The 21,007-nt window shown below is 40.9% G+C and overlaps 1 protein-coding gene across 4 annotated transcripts in view; it reads right to left on the bottom strand.

Moving 5' to 3' along the window:
- The window catches only part of TCAF1 (TRPM8 channel associated factor 1), a 48,643-nt gene extending 29,158 nt beyond the window's left edge, over positions 1-19,485 (bottom strand). For 2 of the 4 annotated variants that reach the window (XM_039860696.1, XM_039860695.1), the window contains exon 1: positions 19,327-19,485. The gene's annotated coding sequence lies outside the window, so the exon portion shown is untranslated. Of the gene's footprint in view, positions 1-5,532; positions 5,680-7,670; positions 7,811-19,326 lie in introns of those variants that run through there. The other 2 variants (XM_039860699.1, XM_039860698.1) reach the window with 2 other exon arrangements.
- Positions 19,486-21,007: the final 1,522 nt, after the last annotated feature.

The following is a 21,007-nucleotide window of genomic DNA, read 5'->3' as shown; positions in this document are numbered from 1 at the left end:
CTGCGGCTCGAATCCAGCTCCCAGACAACCAGAGGCAAAAGATGAATTGTGAACTTATGGCAGATTCTTAGCTGCACCTGGACACAGCGGAGAAAGGATGTGTACCCACAAAAATCCTCTGCTTCTTCTCCACAAGTTCCCCACTTAAGGATGCTCTACAGTCTGATCTCCACTACATGCACTTTACCAAAACGGTTCCCCCAAGGACAGACACGTTTTCGTACTTAGGACTTCCAGGGCTTGTCATCCTCGCCAACCACTCCACTCGGTGGCTCTGGACAGTGCTTCTCTCGCTGTCCCTGAGGCTCCCGCCGCCTCTAACCTTATGGCCTGAGCCAACATCATCATCTGCCACCTCTTGAACCATTTACTTCCTATCCTTCCATTACCTCTTCTGAAAATCCTTACATTTCTAGCTTTGGCCCTTATCTCGTTTCTGTTTTCTTTTGTCGGAGAAGGTGCTCACCCCCGAGGCAGTGTGGAGAAGCGGTTACGCACTCGGCCCTGGAGTCAGCCTCTGTCTGGGGCTGAACCTCAGCTTTACTGTCACCAAGATTGGGTGACTCATGTCGACCTGTTTTTCTCATTCATTAAGTAGGGATGACAGCACTGCCACCTGAGGTTGTCCTGGGGGTTAAGGGTTAAGTGCCTTTCGATGATTTATCATACATATGGGCATTCGATTATTTATTATATCTATGTACATGCTTACATGTCCATACGTGCACATATATATGTATACTTGCTTATAATTATTTGGTTCAGAGTAAACTATTGAAGTATGCACATAATGGAGAAGTCTTATAAACAAGAAAAAAAACACCTAACCCAACGTTAGATTTTACAAACACTAGATTAAGTTTTTATTGGTTCTGATTTTAATTTTTTTATTTTGGAGCCAATACTAATTATTTTTAGTCCTCAGGTGTGCCTACGGGCCCTTGGGAAAGTCCGTGGCACAGGCACTGTGCCTTCCCCAGGCCATAGATTTCGAAAAGGCCCTGGGTCCTGACACAACTAAGAAGCTTAAAGGGTACACTCTCTGACTGGTGGTGGCCTCTGAAAGCAAAGAGGCCCTACGTTTATGCTTTCCCTCCAGACTCGCTCCTCTTCAGTAAGTCACGGGAGCTTGATGTCCCGAGCTGTTAAAGAGGGTGGCCTCTGCCCCGTAGTACTGCCGAGTAGACACAGTCAGCACACAGCTGGTCAGCGAGAGCTTGTCCCTTCCCTGCTTCTCCCGTGTCCGCAAATAACCAGAGTCCCAGCTGTGTCCCTTCTCCCACCTTCTCCAAACCCAGCTGGTCACAAGTCCTGCTAAGGTTGTCTATGGCTTCCAGTCATGCTGCCATTACGTTCGTTCGGGTCCTCAGTAATTCATTCCTCGACTAGACGGATCCAGTTTCTCAGTCACCGGCATGGCATCCGTTACCAGTATCTAAAGGCAGAGACGGGCTTATTTCCCAGAACAGAATCTCCTGGCCTTACCTTGGCCCGCAGGGGAAAGTCTGAGCTCAGCCTGGTGGGGCGAGGCCTCCAGGGCCGGGTGCTCTTTACTTCTCCAGCCCTATCTCCTGCCACCCACCCTCTCCCACCACCCAACCCTCTGCAGTTTCCAGAACACTGGGCCTCCCTGGACATGCCCTGCTTTCAAAACGTGAGATTCTCTTCCCATTCTCTTTATTTCCTGCTTCCTCTCCCACATCTTTCTGTCTACTGAAATCCTATCCTCCTAAGGAAAGATATTCACAGAAGAGGAAATCGAAATGGCTGATTAGTTTATGAAAATATGGTCAATCTCACTAATCGGGCAAATGAAAATACAATGCATGTCGTCCGTAAGACTGTCAGAAAAAGAAGCCAGTGAAGAAGGAGAAAGAGGAAAAGGCAGAGAGGGGGAGAAGGTGAGGAAGACAGAGGCAGCTAATAATGTTCCCCATCCACAAGGCTTTGGGGGCACTCTCACATCTGCTGGAGGGACTGAGAACCTGACAGCCATCTGACAGCGGCAACTCAGTGATCCCTCTTCTAATAACCTTTCTTACAGAAACGAGCAGCAGTACTGAATATATACATACAAGGATGCTCCTTCCCACACGAAATGACAAATGGAGACAGATAAGTGAAAACCTAGAGGTGGAGATAAATGACAAGGAATGTGTCCTAGAACCATTTTTGAGTCCTGTGGGTACAGGATCTCAAACCCAAAGCTACACCTGTTATCCACACATCCCACCCCCATAGCCCACTGTGCCCAACATAAAACCCTGGGGAACAGCCCCCCCACCAGCCATACCCTGGAAGACCTGTCCATAGGACCCCTTCTCTCTGGGCCTATGTCACTGCCGGTGTCGATATTTCAAACGCACCCGGAACAGGGAACTCACATTTTCGTCTCTCTGGTTGTACTGAGCTAGATCATGGGAGGAGAAATATCTGTGAAGTGACAAAGGGATGGGCAGATGGCTCAGAGATGTGAAAAGCAAGGGACCAGGGAGGAAGGTTTTTCCTGATGGGACCCGCCTTCTACCTTTCTCCAGGGTCAGCCTAGTGGCCGGATGTGGGTGGGGTTTGGCTGGGAACGCCCAAGCTCCCCTCCTCTCTGCCAGTTTCCCCCTTTCCTGCACTGAGTGAGGCCGCAGTGCCAGCCTTAGTCTGATACCAGTGTTGTGTACATGGCAAGGTGTTTGAGAGGGAGAATGATTGAGTCAAGCATGATAATCTGCATTATAGAATATCATGTAGCTATTACAAAGGGTGAGTTAAATCTATTCTGCATCTGCCTGGGAAGATGTTCTAGATATATTTTATATGAAAATTCCAAAACACTATAATATGTAGGACAGAAGCCCATTTTTGTATGGGTGAAGATAATAATAGTAGTAGTGCGATTAGTAATTTTAATACAGTACTTACCAGGTTCTGGGCATTATAATAAGTGCTTTACATAATTATTTAATCCTGACAGTAAGCTTTTGAGGTATGTATTATCACTGTCTCCCATTTTACAGATGGGTAAAAAAACAAAAAACCTGATGCCCAGAGAATCTGTAATTTGCTCACATCACACAGATGGTAGTGGCGGATCCAAACACAGGAAATCGAGTCCTACAGTCCACGTTCTTAAGAAATGATTAAGCCTATTAAGTACCAGGATTTTATATACACAGAAAAACTGTGGAGGCTGCATTTCAACACGCTAACACTGACTGCATTAGGAAGAGAAGAGGTGAACAGCATTCTTCCTCTTTATACAAGTCTGCATCCTTTAAATTGTTGTATTACTATCGTAATTTAAAAATAGCACAGGTAATATAGATTCAACCAAGTAAACACACTTTAAGTGATCACACATAGAAATGATTAGATTGATCCAGCGATCCTATCTCACTCATATTAAAACGTCTCCCTTCATCTCCCAACGGGCTGTACATCCGCCCACCCATAAACCTGATTTCCTCCTGTGCGGGTTCCTTGAGCTTTGGAGCTGGTTCTGTCCCCACTTTAAGCAGCTCTGGGTGACTCCGACACTCGACTTTCAAACCAAATGCTTCCTCTTTGTGCCTGAATCCGTTCGCCTTCCTAGCTTGGTGAGCTCAGATGGACACAGCCTGGAGAAACTCCTTTTATTTCTCCCGCTAAGTTCTTCATCTTTGGTTCTTCTTCCATGGACCCTGTTTCTCTCTCCCCCAGGCCCACCAACTTTCTGGAAAGCCAGTCGCCTCCAACGCAGAAGGTACCCCAGGCACAACCTGTAACTCAGGGAGAAGGCTTTACAAATCCCCTATCCCTGCCACAAAGTGGCCCCAGGGCACCCAAACGGGGTTCGCCTTTCAGAGATGTATATGGAAGGGAAGGAGGGTGGCAGGCCTGTCTGGCATATTGCACCACATCCTGCATCATACTTTGCTTTCAAATCCCAAAGTAGGGCAAGTGTCTGAGGTTAGGGGACATGTTTTGTTCTTTGGATTTTCCAGGAGAATGAATAGTCTGTGGATGGATGACTGAACGATGGATGTAAGGTGCGGGTGTAAGGACCAAGCTAGGTTGTCTTCTCCAGCAAATTGCTACTCTGGCCTTGAAAAACGATGACCATTACAGACATCCAATTCTGTAGGTCTTCTCTTCCTCATGCTGTTCTCTTCATGAACCCTTGTTTCCTTTTCCTTATATGCCCCAAATCTTTTCCAATATCCATCAACTTCTTTTAAGCCAGAATTAGGGTGGGTTCAACCCCTTCTTTTGCATTCTGTCTGTTCCCAGGGCAATCTTATTTCATTTTCACTTAAAAATGGTTTAATTCATACTTCAAAAAGAGTCTTTAATGCACGTGGAAGAATACAGTTGGTAAAATAATAATAAAATATTTTGAAAATTAGACTCTCATATACCAAATGCTCAGCTTACAAAACAGACCATTACTATTATCTTTGGAGGTCTGTTTGTGGCTCTTCCCAATCAGTCCCTCCCCCATTCCCATAAAAGTAAGCACGATTCAAGACTTTGCTTTTTCTGTACCCCCATTTTGATCTTACTACACCCCTTCTTAATTCCTGAGTGTTCCTGGGGCCCTCCCCCTCTCTCTCACTCATATTTGCTCACTTCGCTCTCTGCAAAACTCCCAGGAGAACAGCAAAATGGAGGACCACTAGCTCAGGAGTGAGAAGACCTGTTTTGCTTTGTGTTTTTTAAGAAAAATCCTGGTGCTGCCTCTTACTAGCTGTTTTTGATCAGCCTGCCTCAGAGGGTGTTCTATCAAATGGACGATGCTGGAGACAGGGCATTCTACATTCCTAGGGGCTGTCAGCGTTAAGTTCTGGCGAGAGACCCTTCACCCCGCTTTCCTCTCCAGGCCCTCGCTCAGGCCAGCCTTTCCTCCCCAGGCCCACAAAGCGCGAAGTCGGTGACGTCAGGGGAGGAGGGGGCGGGTGGAGGTGGAGGAGTCGGAGCAGCAGCGGGAGGCGGGCAGCGGAGAGGAAAAGCTGGGCTTGGCAGGGCGTCGTGGCCCGCTGGCACAGTCTGGGAGGGTCGGCCCCTCTTCCACGCACAACCAGGGGGCCAGGGCGAGTGGGCGAGGGATCTCGGTCCCAGACACGGTGTTTGCACAGATCAAAGGGCAGTAGGCCAGAAGCGATGCTGTCACGAGACACCTGTGTGACCCCGAGCCGGCCCGGCCTCCTCCCTGGGCCACGGTGTTGTCATCCGCTAACACTGCGGACTAGATGCAGCTCCTCCTGGTCAGGCCCGTGCGCAGCTCGACGACACAAAGCAGGCAAACGAACATCAGATGTCAGACCCCGGGAGGAGCAGCGCTGCGGCGGCCGCGACGCAGGCCCGAGAGCGCGGCACGAGTGCCGACAGGACCGCGGCACCAACGGCGACGGATTCTGTCGCCGGCGGGGGGGGGGGCGCCCCCATCCCCGCGGCGCGCGTCCCCCGGGTCCGCCCGCGCCCCCTCGGCCTGCGGCAGCGCCCGCCGTCCGCCGCCGCCAGTCCTTCTGCCGCCGGCCAGGCTTTCCCGGGGGGACCACTCACCTGGTCGCCCCGCCGTGTACAGGGGGGCAGGGCTGGGCGCAGAGGGGATGCGCGTTCCGACGGGGAAGGGGCTCCGCGGCAAGCAGCGCGGGGAGGACGAGCGGGGAGCAGGGAGAAGGAGCGGGGGTGGTGGGGAGAGGAGGGGCTCCCGAGCTCCCCTCCTCCTCACTTCCTCCCGGGCGGGATCGAGCCCGAGGGGCGGCGCTTGGCAGGGGACAGCGCTTCTTTGTGTCGCCGGCCCCGTCTGCTCCGCACCGCGAAGGCGGCCCCCATCCTGGCAGTTTTCTTAGAGACATAAACTTCTCTGACTATGCACGAGTAAGGAACGGCTGCATCAACTATAAGACATCCTGCGGAACATTACTCGGTTCTTTGAAGAGCTTAGATCTCCATTCAGTTAGAGGAATGTTCTTGAAGTATTGCCAAGGAGAAAATGAAAACTCTGGAAATTGCCGAATATGCTTTCATTTTTATAATAAAAAATAGCTCCGCGTATATTTGTATTACGGTGGGAGACGGGCAGGCTACAGCTCTACCTGCTAATACTGTTTAACCTGGGAGACAGCTGAGGGCAATTTTGTATAGCTCTACATTGTTTGCATTGTAAATTAAAAATAAGAATATATTTCAATAAACAATTTATCTTCAGTGTACATTTCAAACCCTATTCCTTTCCAAGTCCTTTCTAATAGTCAGTTGACAACTGTTGCCCTCGTCTATGAATTGCAACTCCCTACTTCGTGTGGTGACTTCACTTCAGTCTGGTGGCAGTTCTAGCAAGTGAAATCCAGGGTAGTATAGTGGTTAGGAACTCAGATTGTCACCAGATGGCCCGGACTCAGATCTCAGGGCGACACTAGTCACTCAGGGCTGAATGACTGAGCAAGTTACTTAATTCCTCTATGCCCCACTTTCATTATCTGTAAAATGGGGATGATGAAATGGGTACCTACATTACTGATTTATTGTAAGGTTTAAATTAGGTGAGCGAATCCTTATACAGTTCTTATATGAATGGCTGGCAGATAGTAAGACTATATGAATGCTTGCTAAGTTAAATAAATATTCAGGTTGTCCTAAGAATCAATACTTCGTGTTTCAGGAAAATGCATCCCTTTTACTCCTAGCAAGGGTTTTTGTCCAAATCCGAGTCAGACTATACTTCCTTTCTCCATCTTCCTTCAACCCCTTTCCTCCAAACTGACTCATATGAACAATAATCAGGAGGGGGTTGTGGGCAGGTGATCTCAGTGGCAGAGTTTACACCCAGGAAACAACAGGAACAGAAATCGAGATCTTGAATTCAGGATCCTGTCCCTTCAAGGACCACCTGAGTGACAGTGAGCAGTCCTTTATCTTCTCCAGGGCTCAGGGTTCTTGCTAAACAAGGAGGGCTGGTGACTTGCTTGCTAAGTCCCTTTCGGGTGTAAAATGCCAAGACTAATAGCACCACAAGATAAAACTCCAAAATATTGTTTCATTAAAAAAAAAAAGAAAGAAAATGAAAAAAATATGTATATTGCTTATCAAAATAATAATAAAGGAACAAAAATATACATGGAAAGGGACCATGACACTTCTGAGGGATGAGGACATGAGATTTGGTGGAGAAAAAGATTTTAGCAGGTCAGGTTTGTTTCCTTAGGAAGGAAGACACACACACACACACACCTTACACACACACACACACTGCACACACTGCCTTTAGCCGAAGCAAAGGTGATAAAATGATATCTCTGATAAATCTGTTTTCTGCATGTATCTGTAGCTTTGAAATATTTTATCATGAAAAATGTTTTAAAAGGACAGGGATATATCAGACTCCTGATGGTTAGGTTCCTGGAGAAAAAATGCAGCACACAATAATTAACAGCCAGAGAGGTGGGGGAAAAAAAAAAAAAAAGGCAGAAACAGACATGGAGAAACCGCAGGGATGTCTCTTTGAAAGACATCTGCCTCCTTAGGCCCAAGCGGTCTCGGGCCCCAAACCCGACAACCTTCGCAGCCCTGCAGGCGCCCCATCCCCTGCGCTACCCCGGATCCTGGCCGGGTCTCTCTCTCCCACTCCGGACCTGCGGGCTCGGTCAGGGCACCTGGGCCTGCTCCGGTTCCAGAAACCATCCGTGGACCAGACTCACCGGTTGTCCAGCAATTTCCACCAGGCTACTTCGGAAGGGGAAGGGACTCCTCTGCTGAGACAAGACGAGAAGAGGGGACAGACAGCCTGGGGGGTTGGAAATCTGTGGCCGTGGTGGTGGGGGTGGGAGGCCTGTCAGGGGAGGTGGGCTGCGGTGCAGAGGTGGGCGCGGAGGGGGCCGATCCGGCGGCTGATTGGCGGTCGCCGCGGTGGCGGCGGACCCGCCCCCTTCCCCGGACCGCAGAGGCCCGGCTTTGTGTCAGTATCGGAGCCGGGAGTGCGGCAGGGCCATTTGTTGAAAGATAAATCCGTGAGACTGTTTACTAACGAGGGTGGGGTTGATACATTATGATAGATCTTTATATAAAATGATACACAACTGTGTACAAGGATGCCTTAAATCTCTACATATTTGCTAGAAGTGAGGCTATATTTATATTCATTCATCTTTTAGATAAACATTTAACGTGGCAGTAAAAGGGAGAGCTGGCATATTTGTAGGAAAAACTTAAAAAATATTTTACATACTTATATAAACACAGAAATTATATGAAAAAACATACAGCGAACTATTCGAATCAGTTACTTCAGACAGGAAAGAGGAGCTTACTTTTAAGTATTTTTTCTTCATATACCTCATTAAAATTTTAATAGTAATATGCATTATTTTGTGATGAAATAAATTTAATCAACTAAAAATAGATAAAATACCCTTGCTCGTACAGCTTTCTCCCTGTGTGTGGGTTTCTTGAATTTGTTCCGAGTCCTGAGTCATTTTAATCAAGTAAGAGAGAGATCCAGCACTTGCTTTTTGAGCCAGCGCCTGGCTTCATGCCTGACCAGGTCCTGCCTTGAATTGGTGTCTGCTCATCTGGCTTTGTGAGTTTTTCTTTAGAACTTGGAGAAAAACCACTTGTCTCTTTTCAGGGCTGGCCCCAAAGCCTTGAAAGATTTCTGGGGCTCTTTTACATTCTCCTGGCTCCTCACCTCTCACCACCCTGCCCCTGGTTCTTAGGGTACCTAAGGAGGAGGTATCAGACCAAACTGTCCCTGGGAAGAGACCAAACTGTCCCTGGGAAGAGACCATTAAAAAGCTTTCTACCTGACCACAAAACAGTGTCCAGGCTGGACCTTCCACTGGAACGTGGAGTCATTGGTAAAGGGGATAGTGCACCACGTCCAGTATTACTTCAGGTTTTCTCAAACCAGAGTAAGCATAAGCCAAGAATGGTGCTTTATTCTTCTTTAGTTTTTCCACTTCATGTGGCCATAAACGTATGCTCTGTAATGTCCACTTGGTAGATAGATGAACGAAATAGATGAATGTGGGCTGAGGAAAGCAATCCTAGGATCCCCCTCAAACAAAACAAACAGCAGCTCCATGTAGAAAACTGCTCAAATTACAAATTGCCTGTACTGCAAATTTTCTCCTTCATGTTTTTTTTCCTTCTTTTTTTTTTCTTCCTTAAGCCTTTGTTTTCTTTCCATAGCAGCTGGTTCTATCCTCTCTTTATCTATTTCAGACTCCACATTACTACTTCGATTTTAAATCCTATATCTTTCTCTATTTCTAATTCCCCTAGAGTTTTTGTTTTTCTTTCTAGTTTTTTTTTTGCCCTGAGTAATAGAGATTGCCACGAAATGTTTAAAGCAGTGAAATAACTTTTGAGATATTAAGTTCTGTAAATACTCAGCAATATAGAAATGAACGAAAAACTTATTAAAAATCCATACTACAAAATATTATGCATTTCTTCAAAAGGATGAGCACAAGTCTAACCTCGAACGCTTTCAATATATATTTTCAGTGATAAATTTATGATCCTACTTTTTCGTTTATGTTTATCTAACAGGAAAAATAAGGACATATTTGGTGAACTCAGGAAGTGGGGAGGGCTGACTGGTAATTTTTTTCTTTAGACATTTTGTATTTTTGAAGTGTTACAAAAATCATTTTGACATAAAAAATACGACTGTTCAGTAACACCACTCTTAGGTATACACCCAATAGGAATGCATACACGTGTCACCAAAAACATGCACCTGGATGTTCCAAGCAGCACCAACCAGCCATAGCCTAAAACTGGAAACCACCCAAGTGCTGTACTCCCTGCGTTCTTACACGCAGTGCCACACAGGCATTATCTTCTATTACAGGAGTCTTGAAAATGTTATTTTCAGACCAAAAACACTGAGAATTTACCATCAGAAGATCTGCTTTAAAGGGAATTCTCCAGGTTGTATTTCAAGGAGAAATAAAATAATCTCAGCTAAAGAATCTGAGATGTAAGACAAACTGGCGAGAGACTTCCAGTTCTGGCATTTGAGAAAGGACCTTGTTTGGAACAACCCTCCCACTGAAAACTGCAATGAAAGTTGGATGAAATATCAACGGAAGCCTCTAGGAGTAAACAACATGAGCGGGGCTTGAGAAGCTACGATCCCGAGGGAAGGAAAACAGGGCAAAGGAGTTCCACGTTCAAGATGGCTTTTTCTTCCTCCAGGGCATTTTCCAGTTTACACGGCAGGGTGACTGAGGCCAAGCTGAACGTGTCAGTCTTACTGGCTCGAGATTACCAAATCGACTGGGGCTGAAAGGGCAAAATTTCAAAGAGGACGTCTCAGAGAAGCGAATCTAAAAATCTACGTACACATTCCCCGGAAGTCACTGGCTGAGTCCTCAGCTGTGCATGCTCAGGGAGAGACCCCACAAAAGAGTTGAAGAAAATAGTGGCAAAAATGCTAAATAACTGAGCAGTCATTTCAGTAGTTGTACTGTTCTGGGAATAAACAAAGCAGTGGAGGTCAAGTCTCACCAAAGTAAATGACTCTGAGCAAAACACTCTTTCAGTTGACATATGAAAAATCCATAACATGTGACTAAGAAGGACATCTTAAGAGTAAGAACTATGCTCCCAGAGAAAGGAAAAACCTGAAATGGACCAGTTCTAAGAAACCTTGAAACTAACCTTTGATAATATGAAATTAATCTGCTGGTACTTTATCTGTCCCGCACCCCTGAAAAAATCCACTTTGAAAGAAAATAATATCAAGCAGAAATTTTCATTGATGGTGTTCCACATCCAATCAAAAAATTTAGAAGGAGGTTAAAAATCAGGATAAATTTCCAAGAACTCAGGAAAAGGAGATAATAGAAACAGACTCATAGGTAGTTAAGACATTTGAGTTCTTAGGGACTGACTTTAAAATAACTGTGGTTAATATGTCCAAAACAGAACAAGGCTGGAGAATTTTAGTAAAGAATGAAAACTCACAAAATGAGTAAAATGGAAGTGTTGGAAATAAAAAAAAAAATCATTGAAATCAGAAATTCAATAATTGGATTTAATAGCATATTAGATACAAATGACCAGAGAATCGGTGAACTGTAACAAAGTTTACATAGTTTTGATACCTATAGAAGGTATCCAAAATAGCATACAGAGGGAAGAAAAGCTGATGACCAAAGAAAAAAAAGGATATAGAAAGAGCATAATGGAATTATGAGACATGGTAAAAAGTTATGACATATGTGTAATTAGAGTCTCAGAAGAAGAAAAGAAGAATGAAACAGAAGCAAATGTTAATAATTAATGACTGAAAATTCCTTGAAATAGATGAAAAACATCAAAACTCAAATTGAAAAAAACTCTATATTCTCTAAGTAGAATAAATACAAAGAAAACTATACCTAGGCACATCATAGTGAAAACCAAATTCAGAGAGAAAATCTGAAAATCAGCCAAGGCATAAAGGATATTTTTCATTCAGAGAAATAGTAATACAGCTGGCTTTTCAAAAGAAATGATGGAAACGAGAACACAATGGAATTGCTTAAAAAAAAAATTTTTTTTTCCAATTTAAAGCTCTATGCACAGCAAAATAGAAGGCAAAATAAAGACAATTATAGATAAACAGAAGCTGAGAGAATTTGTTGGCAATATAATATCAGAACTACAAAAATTTCTTTGAGATTAAAGAAAATTATCCCAGATAGGAGCCTATATGAAAGAAAAGAGAATACTTTTCTTTCATATAGTAAATACAAGTTAATATTGACTGTTTTAAGCAGACACAATGTCTTGTGAGATATAAAAGCATACAAAAATGAAATATACAATATAATAACACAGCTGCAAGATAGAGATTAATGAAAATAAACTGTTTTAATGTTACTGCATTGTTTGAACTTTACCCTCACCCTGATACCAAAGCCAAAGATACTACGAGAAAAAAAAAATTACAGGCCAACATCTTGATGAACATAGATGTAAAAATTCTCAACAAACATTACCAAACTGAATTTAGTAGTACCTTGAAAGGATCATAGACCATGATCAAGTGGGATTTATTCCAGAGATGCAAGGATGGTTCAACATCAATAAATGTGCTACACCATATTAAAAAAATGAAGGATAAAATGATATGATCATCTCAGTAGATGCAGAAAAGCATTTGACAAAATACAACATCCTTTTAGGACAAAAACTCTCAACAAATTGGATCTAAAAGAAATGTACCTCAAGATAATAAAGGCCATATATTACAAGCTCATAGTTAACTTCGTACTCAAAGGTGAAAAGCTGAAAGCTTTTCCTCGGAGATCAGGGACAAGACAAGGATGCCCACTCTCACTACTTCTTTTCAGGATCGTACCGCACATTCTACCCAGAGCAGTTAGGCAAGAAAAAGAAATAAAAGGCATCCAAACTGGAAAGGAAGATGTTAAATTGTCTCTGTTTGCAGACAACATAATCTTATATATAGAAAACCCTAAAGACTCCACCAAAAAACTATAAGAATAAACAAATTCAGTATGGTTGCAGAATATAAACTCAGTTGTGTTTTCATACACTAATGACAAAGTATGTGAAAGGGAAATTAAGAAAACAGTCCTATTTATAAGAGAATCAAAAACAATAAAATATTTAGGAACCGATTTATCTAAGGAGGTAAAAGATCGGTATATTGAAAACTAAAAAACATTGATGAAATAAATTGAAGACACAAGTCAGTAAAAAAATATTCTGTATTCATGGATTGGATGAATTAATAATGTTAAAATGTCTATATTACCCAAAGCTATCTGCAGATTCAAGGCAATCCCTATCAAAACTCCAATGATATTTTACACAGAAATAGAAAAACCAATTCTAAAATTCATATGGAACCACAAAAAAACTCAAATAGCCAAAAAAAAAAATTTTTAATTAGAAGAATAAAATTTTAGGCATCACATTGTCTGATTTCAATCTATACGACAAAGCTTTAATAATCAAAATAGTATGGTACTTGCATAAAAACAGACACATAGACAAATGAAACAGAATAGAGAGCCCAGAACTAAACCCGCACACTTCAGCTGATCTTCAAAAAAGGTGCAAAGAGCACCTTTTCATTTTGAAGAGAAAAGACATTCTCTTCAAAAATGGTGCTGTAGTAACTAGATATACACATGCAGAAAAATGAAATTGTACTCTTATCCCACACCATATACAAAATCAACTCAAAATGCATTGAAGACATAAATGTAAGACCTGAAACTGTAAAGCTACTAGAAGAAAACAGGCAAAAAGTTTGTTGACATTGGTCTGGGCAATAAAATTTTTGGATATGACCCCTAGAATAAAGGCAACAAAAGCAAAAATAAACAAGTGGGACTATATCAAACTAAAAAGCATCTGCACAGCAAAGTAAAGAGCAGAGTGAAGGGATGACCTGTGGAATAGGAGAAAATATTTGCAAGCCATATATCCAATAAGGGGTTAACATCCAAAATATATAAAGAACCTAAACAACTCAACAGAAAGAAAACACATAATCCAATTAAAAAATGAGCAAAGGACCTGAATAGACATTTCCCAAAAGAAGATATACAAATGCCTAACAGGTTATGAAAAGGCACGCAAATCCACTAACCATCAAGGAAATGCAAACCTAACCACGAGATGTCACCTCACACCTCTTAGAAGGGCTAATATAAAAAAGACAAAAGATAAAAAGTGTTGGTGAAGATGTGAAGAAATGGGAACTCCGTGTACTGTTGTGGAAACATAAATTGGTAGAGTTAATACAGAAAACAGTACATATAGATGATTCTCAAAAAGTTAAAAATAGAACTACCATATTATCCAGCAATGCTACTTCTGGGTATATGTTCAAGGGAAATGAAATTGGCATCTAGAAGAGATATCTGCACTCCCATGTTCATTGCAGCATTATTCAGTAGCCTCAACATGGAAACAACCTAAGCGTCTATCGGATAAAGGATAAAGTAGTTGTGATATGTACATACAATAGAATTTATTTAATCATAAAAAAAGAAGGAAATCCTGCCACTTGCAACAACATGGATGAAACTTGAGGGCATTTATGCTAAGTTTTGAAGTAATTCAGAGAAAGACAAATACTGTACTACCTCACTTATACGTGAAATCTAAAAGTCAAACTCATAAAAGCATAGCATTTATGGTGGTTTATGAGAATAGCATGGTGGTTACCAGGAGCATTGGGGTGGGGAAAATGGGGAAATATTGGTCAAAAGTTGCAAAGTTTCAGATATGTAGGATGAATAAGCTCTGCAGATCTAATATATAGCATAGTGACTAGTTAATAATATTGTATTATTATGTACTTGAAATTGCTAACAGAGTAGATCTCAATTGTTCTCACGAATAAAGGGTAAACTATGTGAGATGATCACTGTTAATTAGCTTGATTGTGGTTATCATTTCACAATGTATACATACTTCTGAAGATCACATTGTACACTATATACACACATTTTTTGTCAATTATACCTCAATAAATGTTATGAGTTAAATGTGTTATTTGATTAGAGTATTCCTAAAGCATTCAACCTAAAACATTAGAACATGTAACTTCCAAACAAGAAGAGGAAAAATTGGGAAAGAAAGAAAGGAGATGAATGAAAGAAGGAAATGAATGAAAAAGATAAAACAGAAAAATAAACCCAATAATAACATGGTCGAAATAAACCTAATGGTATTATTAATCACAATAAATATTCTAAATTATTCAATAACTTATAAATTATCAAACAATTTTAAAAACCTAGGATTTAAAAAATACAGAAAAGTTTTTGAGACATATACTTAAAACAGATTTAGAAAGATTTAAAGTCAAAGGATGAAAGATAAATGAGGTAAACACCAATCAAGGAAACCTTAATTTGATATCTGAATTTACGAATCAAGGACACCTTCATTTGAACACATTAAGAATTTAAAACAAAAGTTATTAATAGGTAGCCAAAATATTGTATCCCTACATTATAATAAAATTTTCAATGTACTCCAATTCACTAATAATATGACTACAAAATATATAAAATAAAAATATACAAATCTATAATGAGAAATCTCCAAATCTACTATATAGTGAGCTATTTTAATACACCTATTTTTGTAATTGATAATTCAAGCAGATAAAAAATTGGTGAAGATACGGCAGATCTGGATTGCATAATTAGCACACTTGTTTTAAAAGTGTACATGGGGCTTTATATAATTAGAGAGTATACATTATTTTTAAGTATACAAGTAAAACTGACCACATGCTAGGTTATAATTCTAATTTCAATAACTCTAAAGGGATTGGTATCATATATTTTCGGACTATATTATAAATTAGTTAGGCAACGTTTACTACAAGATAATAAAAGAATCTTCATTTGAGTGACTGGAAATTAAAATGTACACTTTTAAAAAGGTCATGGCTCAAATAAGAAACCAAAGTAGAAATGAAAAATACTTAAAGCTACCTAGTAACAAAATAGTTGTATTGAAACTCATGAAATACAGCTAAAAAAGAAGTAACACAAATTTATAGCCTTAAGAGCTTACATAAGAAAAGCTCAAAATTAATAAGCTAAGCATATACCTTAAGAGCTTAGAAAATAGATAACAGAAAAATTCGTAGATAAGAGGAAGAAATAAAATAAAAAAGACAGAAGGTTTTTTGTGTATGTGAAAGAGCTAATAAAGTAGTATAAGTTCTGACAAAACAAAAAGAAATAATATATATACATATTCATAACAAGGAGGTCATAATAATAGATAATGGAAATATTTAAACTGATAACAAGAGGATATTAAGAACAAATTTATTCTATTTTGAACATATATATGAAATGGTTAAATATTTTGGAAATTATAATTTATGAAAACTGATTCATAAGAAAGCTTAAATAGTCCTATAATCCTTAAAGTAATTGAAGCAATAAGTTTATTATCTTCTGACAAAGTAAACTCCAAACCCTGAGAGTTTTCCTGGTGATTTGAGGAAATATTCAAGGACCACATAATTCCAATCTGGCACAAATTCTTCCAGAGAATATTAATAGTGAGAATAACAGCAACAGATAAGGTTAGTACCAAAAAGGATAATTATAGGCCAATCTCAATTCATATATATAGATGCAAATATCTAATGCTTACCTTTATATCTATACATAAAAGTTATTGCATATTTACCGTAGCGGGTTTATTCCCGGATGTCAAGTTGATTTAATATTAAATATTAAATACTAAACTTTATCATATTAACATATTTAAGGGAAAAATTATATGTAAAAATCAATAGCTATAGAAGAAGCATTCAATAAAACATCTCTTCATAACAAAAGTGCTTACCAAAACGAGAACTGAACTTTCTTATCATGGGACAGAGCATTTACAAAACAACCATCATGAGTGCAATATTTGAAGTTGATATAGTGAAATCTTTCTCTTTATTTAAAGGATAAAACAAGATGCCTTTCTCTACTTTAATTCAATATTCTACTGGCGGTACTAACCAAAGCAGTAAAACAATAAAAAAATTAAAGTTATAAGGACTGCAAAGGAAGAAATAAAACTGTCATTTTTAGATGATATGACTACTTGTGTAGCAAATCTGAAAGACTCTATAGGTAAATTTAGAATTATTAATTGAGTTTATCAAGTTTGATATATAATCAATATATAAAAGGAAATTGTATTTCTATATGCTAGGAACAGTAAGTTACAAAATATAATTTTTATAAAAGAAAACATCTACAATAGTAAAAATAAAATGTACTTATAAATAAGTTTAACCAAAAGGAACAAAAGGAAAATGAGGAAAAATATTATAAAACCTTAAAAAGATTAAAGTTGAATTAAATAAATGGCATTATGTACCAAGCTCATAGGTGGAAAAATTCGGCATTTTAAAGAGGCCATTTCTCCCCAAACTGGACATATAGAATTAATTCAATATCATTCAAAATTCTACTAGATTTGTTTATTTGCTTGCTTGTTTCTTATTTTGTTATTTAAATATTTATATGGAAGGTTGAAGGTCCAAGAATTGCTAAAACACTCTAGAAGAAGAATAAAGAGGTGGGAGGATCTTTCTGACCAAGTTTCAAGACTTATTATAAAACTGCAGTAATTAAAAACAATTTTGTATTGGCACAGAATTAGACAAAGAGATAATGAAAGAGAGTAGAGAGCTTAAAACAAATTCATGCATGTGTGAAAAACTTGATTCATGCAGATCACTGGTGCCTGGATAATTATTACCCATGTGGAATAAAAAAATGTAACAATCAATTTCCAGGTGAATTAAGACTAATGGCCAAATGCAAAACAATAAAAGTTTTTAAAATACAGTAAAATTAATTTATTACCTTGGGAAAATAATTTTCTCAAGACAAACTATAAAAGAAAATACTGGTCACTTGAAATTAAAAGTCAAAACTTCAGACATAAAGAGAAAGAAAAGCTAAGTACCAAATAGAAAGCAGATATTTGCAGTATATATTGCTAACAAAAGATTAATTAGCATTCAGATTATAAAAAGAAAGCATTCCAATGAGTTGATAAGAAAAAGACAACCCAGTATGAAAATGAGTAAAAGACAGGAACCAGAATTATCACAGAGAGAAAGCAATATAGCTCATCAACATATGAAAGATGGTCAACTTCATTTCTTATCAAAGAAATGCTAATTAAAATCACGAGGGAATGTTATTTCATGCCTACCATACTAGCTAAAAATGAAATTTCATAATACCAAGTTATGACAAGTATGTAGAGCAGCAGGAACTATCATCTGTTGTTGGAGTGCAGACTGGCTCAACACTTTGAAAACAACTTGGAAATAACCTAATAAAGTTGAACATACATAAATCTTATAACTCAGTAATTCTACATCTAGGTGTATACTCCAGGAAAACTGCCTGCGTGAACCAAAAGTCACGTACAAGAATGTTAGAAGACACCGTTATTCGTTAATATCCCCTGTTGCAAGCAGCTTTTAACATGGCCCCCAATAATCTCTGCCTCTGGGTATTCATGCTCTTTTCTAATCCCTTCCCCTTGAGTGTGGGCTAGAACCAGTGATTCGCTTCTAATGAATATATGGCCAAGTGATAGGATGTCACTTTTGAGATTAGGTTACAAAAAGAATCTGGCTTTCGTTCATCTGTCTCTTTCTCTCTGAGGGCCTTCACTCTCGGGGGAAGCAAGCTCCTATACAGAAGCCCACGTGGCAAAGAACTGATGTGTAAAATAAGAGTTACTTGAACACAAGCACTGCCATCCCTCGACAGTGGATCTGTTGGTTGAGGCATCTTGGCTGAGATACCAGGGACAGTGCAGGAATTTCAATACGTTACTCAGAACAGTGTGCGATTTAAAACTTATGAATTGTTCATTTCTAAAATTTTCTATTTAATATTTTCAGACTGTGGTTGACTGTGGGTAACTGAAATGGTGGAATTGTGGATAAGGGAGAACTATTATGTTGAAATTAAATCAATTTACTAATAAATAATTTGGAGTATGAACGGATGGATGATGGATGGGTGATCACTAGACAGATACATTCTGTGCTCGACGTCTAGTTAGGCCTGCACTTTTTTCCACAGTTTCTCCTATGCTTTAAGGCCTTTTCCCTCCATTGCCCTTTGAGTCAACTCAGCGGCCAGTTCCAGGGCTATTCATCTAGTAACTGTTTAACCCAGCACTTACCAGAAGGCCAGATGCATTCCAGACTAACATTCCACCTGGTTCCAGGCACCCCCTCTCACCACCAGCCCTCCCGCACCTCACACCTTCCTCCCCCACCACTGACGCTCTGGAGGCCCCTCGTAGAGCCCTTGGGTAGGTGAGGACTTTAACCTTGGGGGAGGGAGGGTTATGCAGAGGCAGGCTACACTGAAAAAATTCAAGAGCAAGCTCCAGGTGGTGAGATGCCATCGCCTCCACAGTTCTTTTCAGCTCTAGTCTCAATACTCTCGCGGAGCACAAAGTAATCATAAGAAAATAGGGGGTCATGGCTTCCCGATAAACGAAGGTGAATAACTAGATGGCAAGAAGGGAATAGAGACCGAGCTGCAGAGGGGGCACCAGAGAAGGATCTAAGAGGTAAACAGCAAGGAATCCTGCGTGGAACACGTCTGTCACTGTCCCCTCCTGTCCCCTCGGGAGCACGCAGAGGCCCCACACCAGTCCCCATCCCTCTTGATCCCATATAAACGCCCAGACAGCCTCTCCGGGCATTTACCACGTCTCCCCTACTCCCCTCCGGAGCCACCAGCGCTAGGGGCTATGGCTAGTGTCACCGCCAGGCTTTTCCTGGACCAGAATCTATCGTTGAGCCACACTCACCGTTTGCCCCACTGTTCCCTGCAGTATGAGTTCGGGGACAGAGAGGACTGGCAAGGAGGGAGAAGCGGCAGTTCCCAAGAGAAAGGAGCTTCTCAGGAGAGAAGAGACGGAGCTGCAGACAAGGCCTGGGACTTGAGAAGTCGCAGGCAGGCAGGGGGCGAGGAGGGGCCATCTCGGCAGCTGATTGGTGGCCGCGGCAGGGGGCGGAGCCTGGCTGGCCACCTCCAGCCTGCAGAGGCTCCACTTTGTGTCAATTTCTGCACGAAGATGAGGCCCCAAATCCAGGATGGAGACACTGGGGCCCTACCTGGGGCCCTACCTGGGAGTGCCAGCAGGACAATTTGTTGAAAAATAAATCCCCGAGACTATTTATGAACAAATGAGAGGTTGATAATAATATATTTTTATATAAATTAATCACAATTATATCCAAGGACGAGTTAAAAATCTATGGGTTATAGATATTTTTTTTAATTAAAATAATCAATTCGTGTTAAAATGGAGATTATGACTACATTCTTTTAAGAAAATTTTGCATCGCTTATGTAAGGGCAGGACTAAGTGTGAAGAAGTTGGTACTTCTTCATAACCACTAAATTGTTTTAAAAAATCTCACATGTATGAATTTTATGAATTAAACAGAATGGGTTAAAATTTTTACTAACCAATAATAGGTGACAGATATTAGGCAAGTGTGAAAGACAAGGTACGGCTGTTAAAAGCCTGGACTCCAAAGTCACTGTGACATTCCCTACATACCAGCTGGGGAGTGAGTACCTGTGGTTTCCTGGGGCAGCCATAATATGTGGCTTGAAACTTAGTGGCTTGAAACAACACCATTTATACTGTTCCGTAGGTCAGAAGTCCAGCCAGCAAGCGTCTCACTGGCTTACATCAAGGTGTAGGCAGGGATGTGTTACTTCTGGAGGCTCTAGGGGAGAATCCATCTCTTTACCTTACTCAGCTTCTAGAAGCTGTCCAAATTCTTCGGCTTGAGACCTCTCGTTCTAAGCCAGCAATCTCATCATTTGGACTTTTGCTTCTGTTGTCACATCTCATTCTCTGCTTCTCCTCTTTCACTTATTTCTGATCAAGTTTGACCTGCTAGCTCCCTTTCTGTCCTGGATCCAATAGGCCTCCCTCAATTCTAAATCTCACTTCTCCTTTTATCCCCATTTCCTTTAGGTATTTATGTTCATCTTCTGTCTTCTGCATTGTTTGTCTTTGTTCCCTAGATAATTTACTTCTGTACAGGTAGAAAGTGTAGCGGGTGGAACACCTTACCAACAGAACACTTATGCTGTCCTCTTACTGCCACTTAAAAGTCAGGTGCTTTACAAAGTTGTTGAAATACATGTGACAACATGTGACAAAGGACATTCTAAACTCTTAGAGGCTGCCAGTACTGTTTCCAGTCTGGTTTCTTCTTTTCTTCTCCGAGCCCTCACCCAGGCCAGACTTGCTTACCCAGTTCCAGAGCCAGTCTACAGAGAGCATGTCTCTGACGTCAGAGGGGGAGGGGTGAGGGGCCTGGGTTGAGAGGAGGCAGCAGGGGGAGGATTGTTGCTGAGCAGAACAGCCTGGCCCCCATTGGCAGTGAATTTGCTGGCAGAAGTCCTTGTAGTCTGTGTGTGTTTGCAGGGTAGAGGGCTGTAATCTGCACTGGCCCTGTCTCCTCCCA

This window comes from Pteropus medius, unplaced genomic scaffold, assembly GCF_902729225.1.
Source record: "Pteropus medius unplaced genomic scaffold, Ma_sr-lr_union100, whole genome shotgun sequence".
Lineage (NCBI taxonomy): Eukaryota > Metazoa > Chordata > Mammalia > Chiroptera > Pteropodidae > Pteropus > Pteropus medius.
The sequence above is the reverse complement of the archived record's forward strand: the minus strand, read 5'-3'. Positions and strand labels throughout refer to the sequence as shown.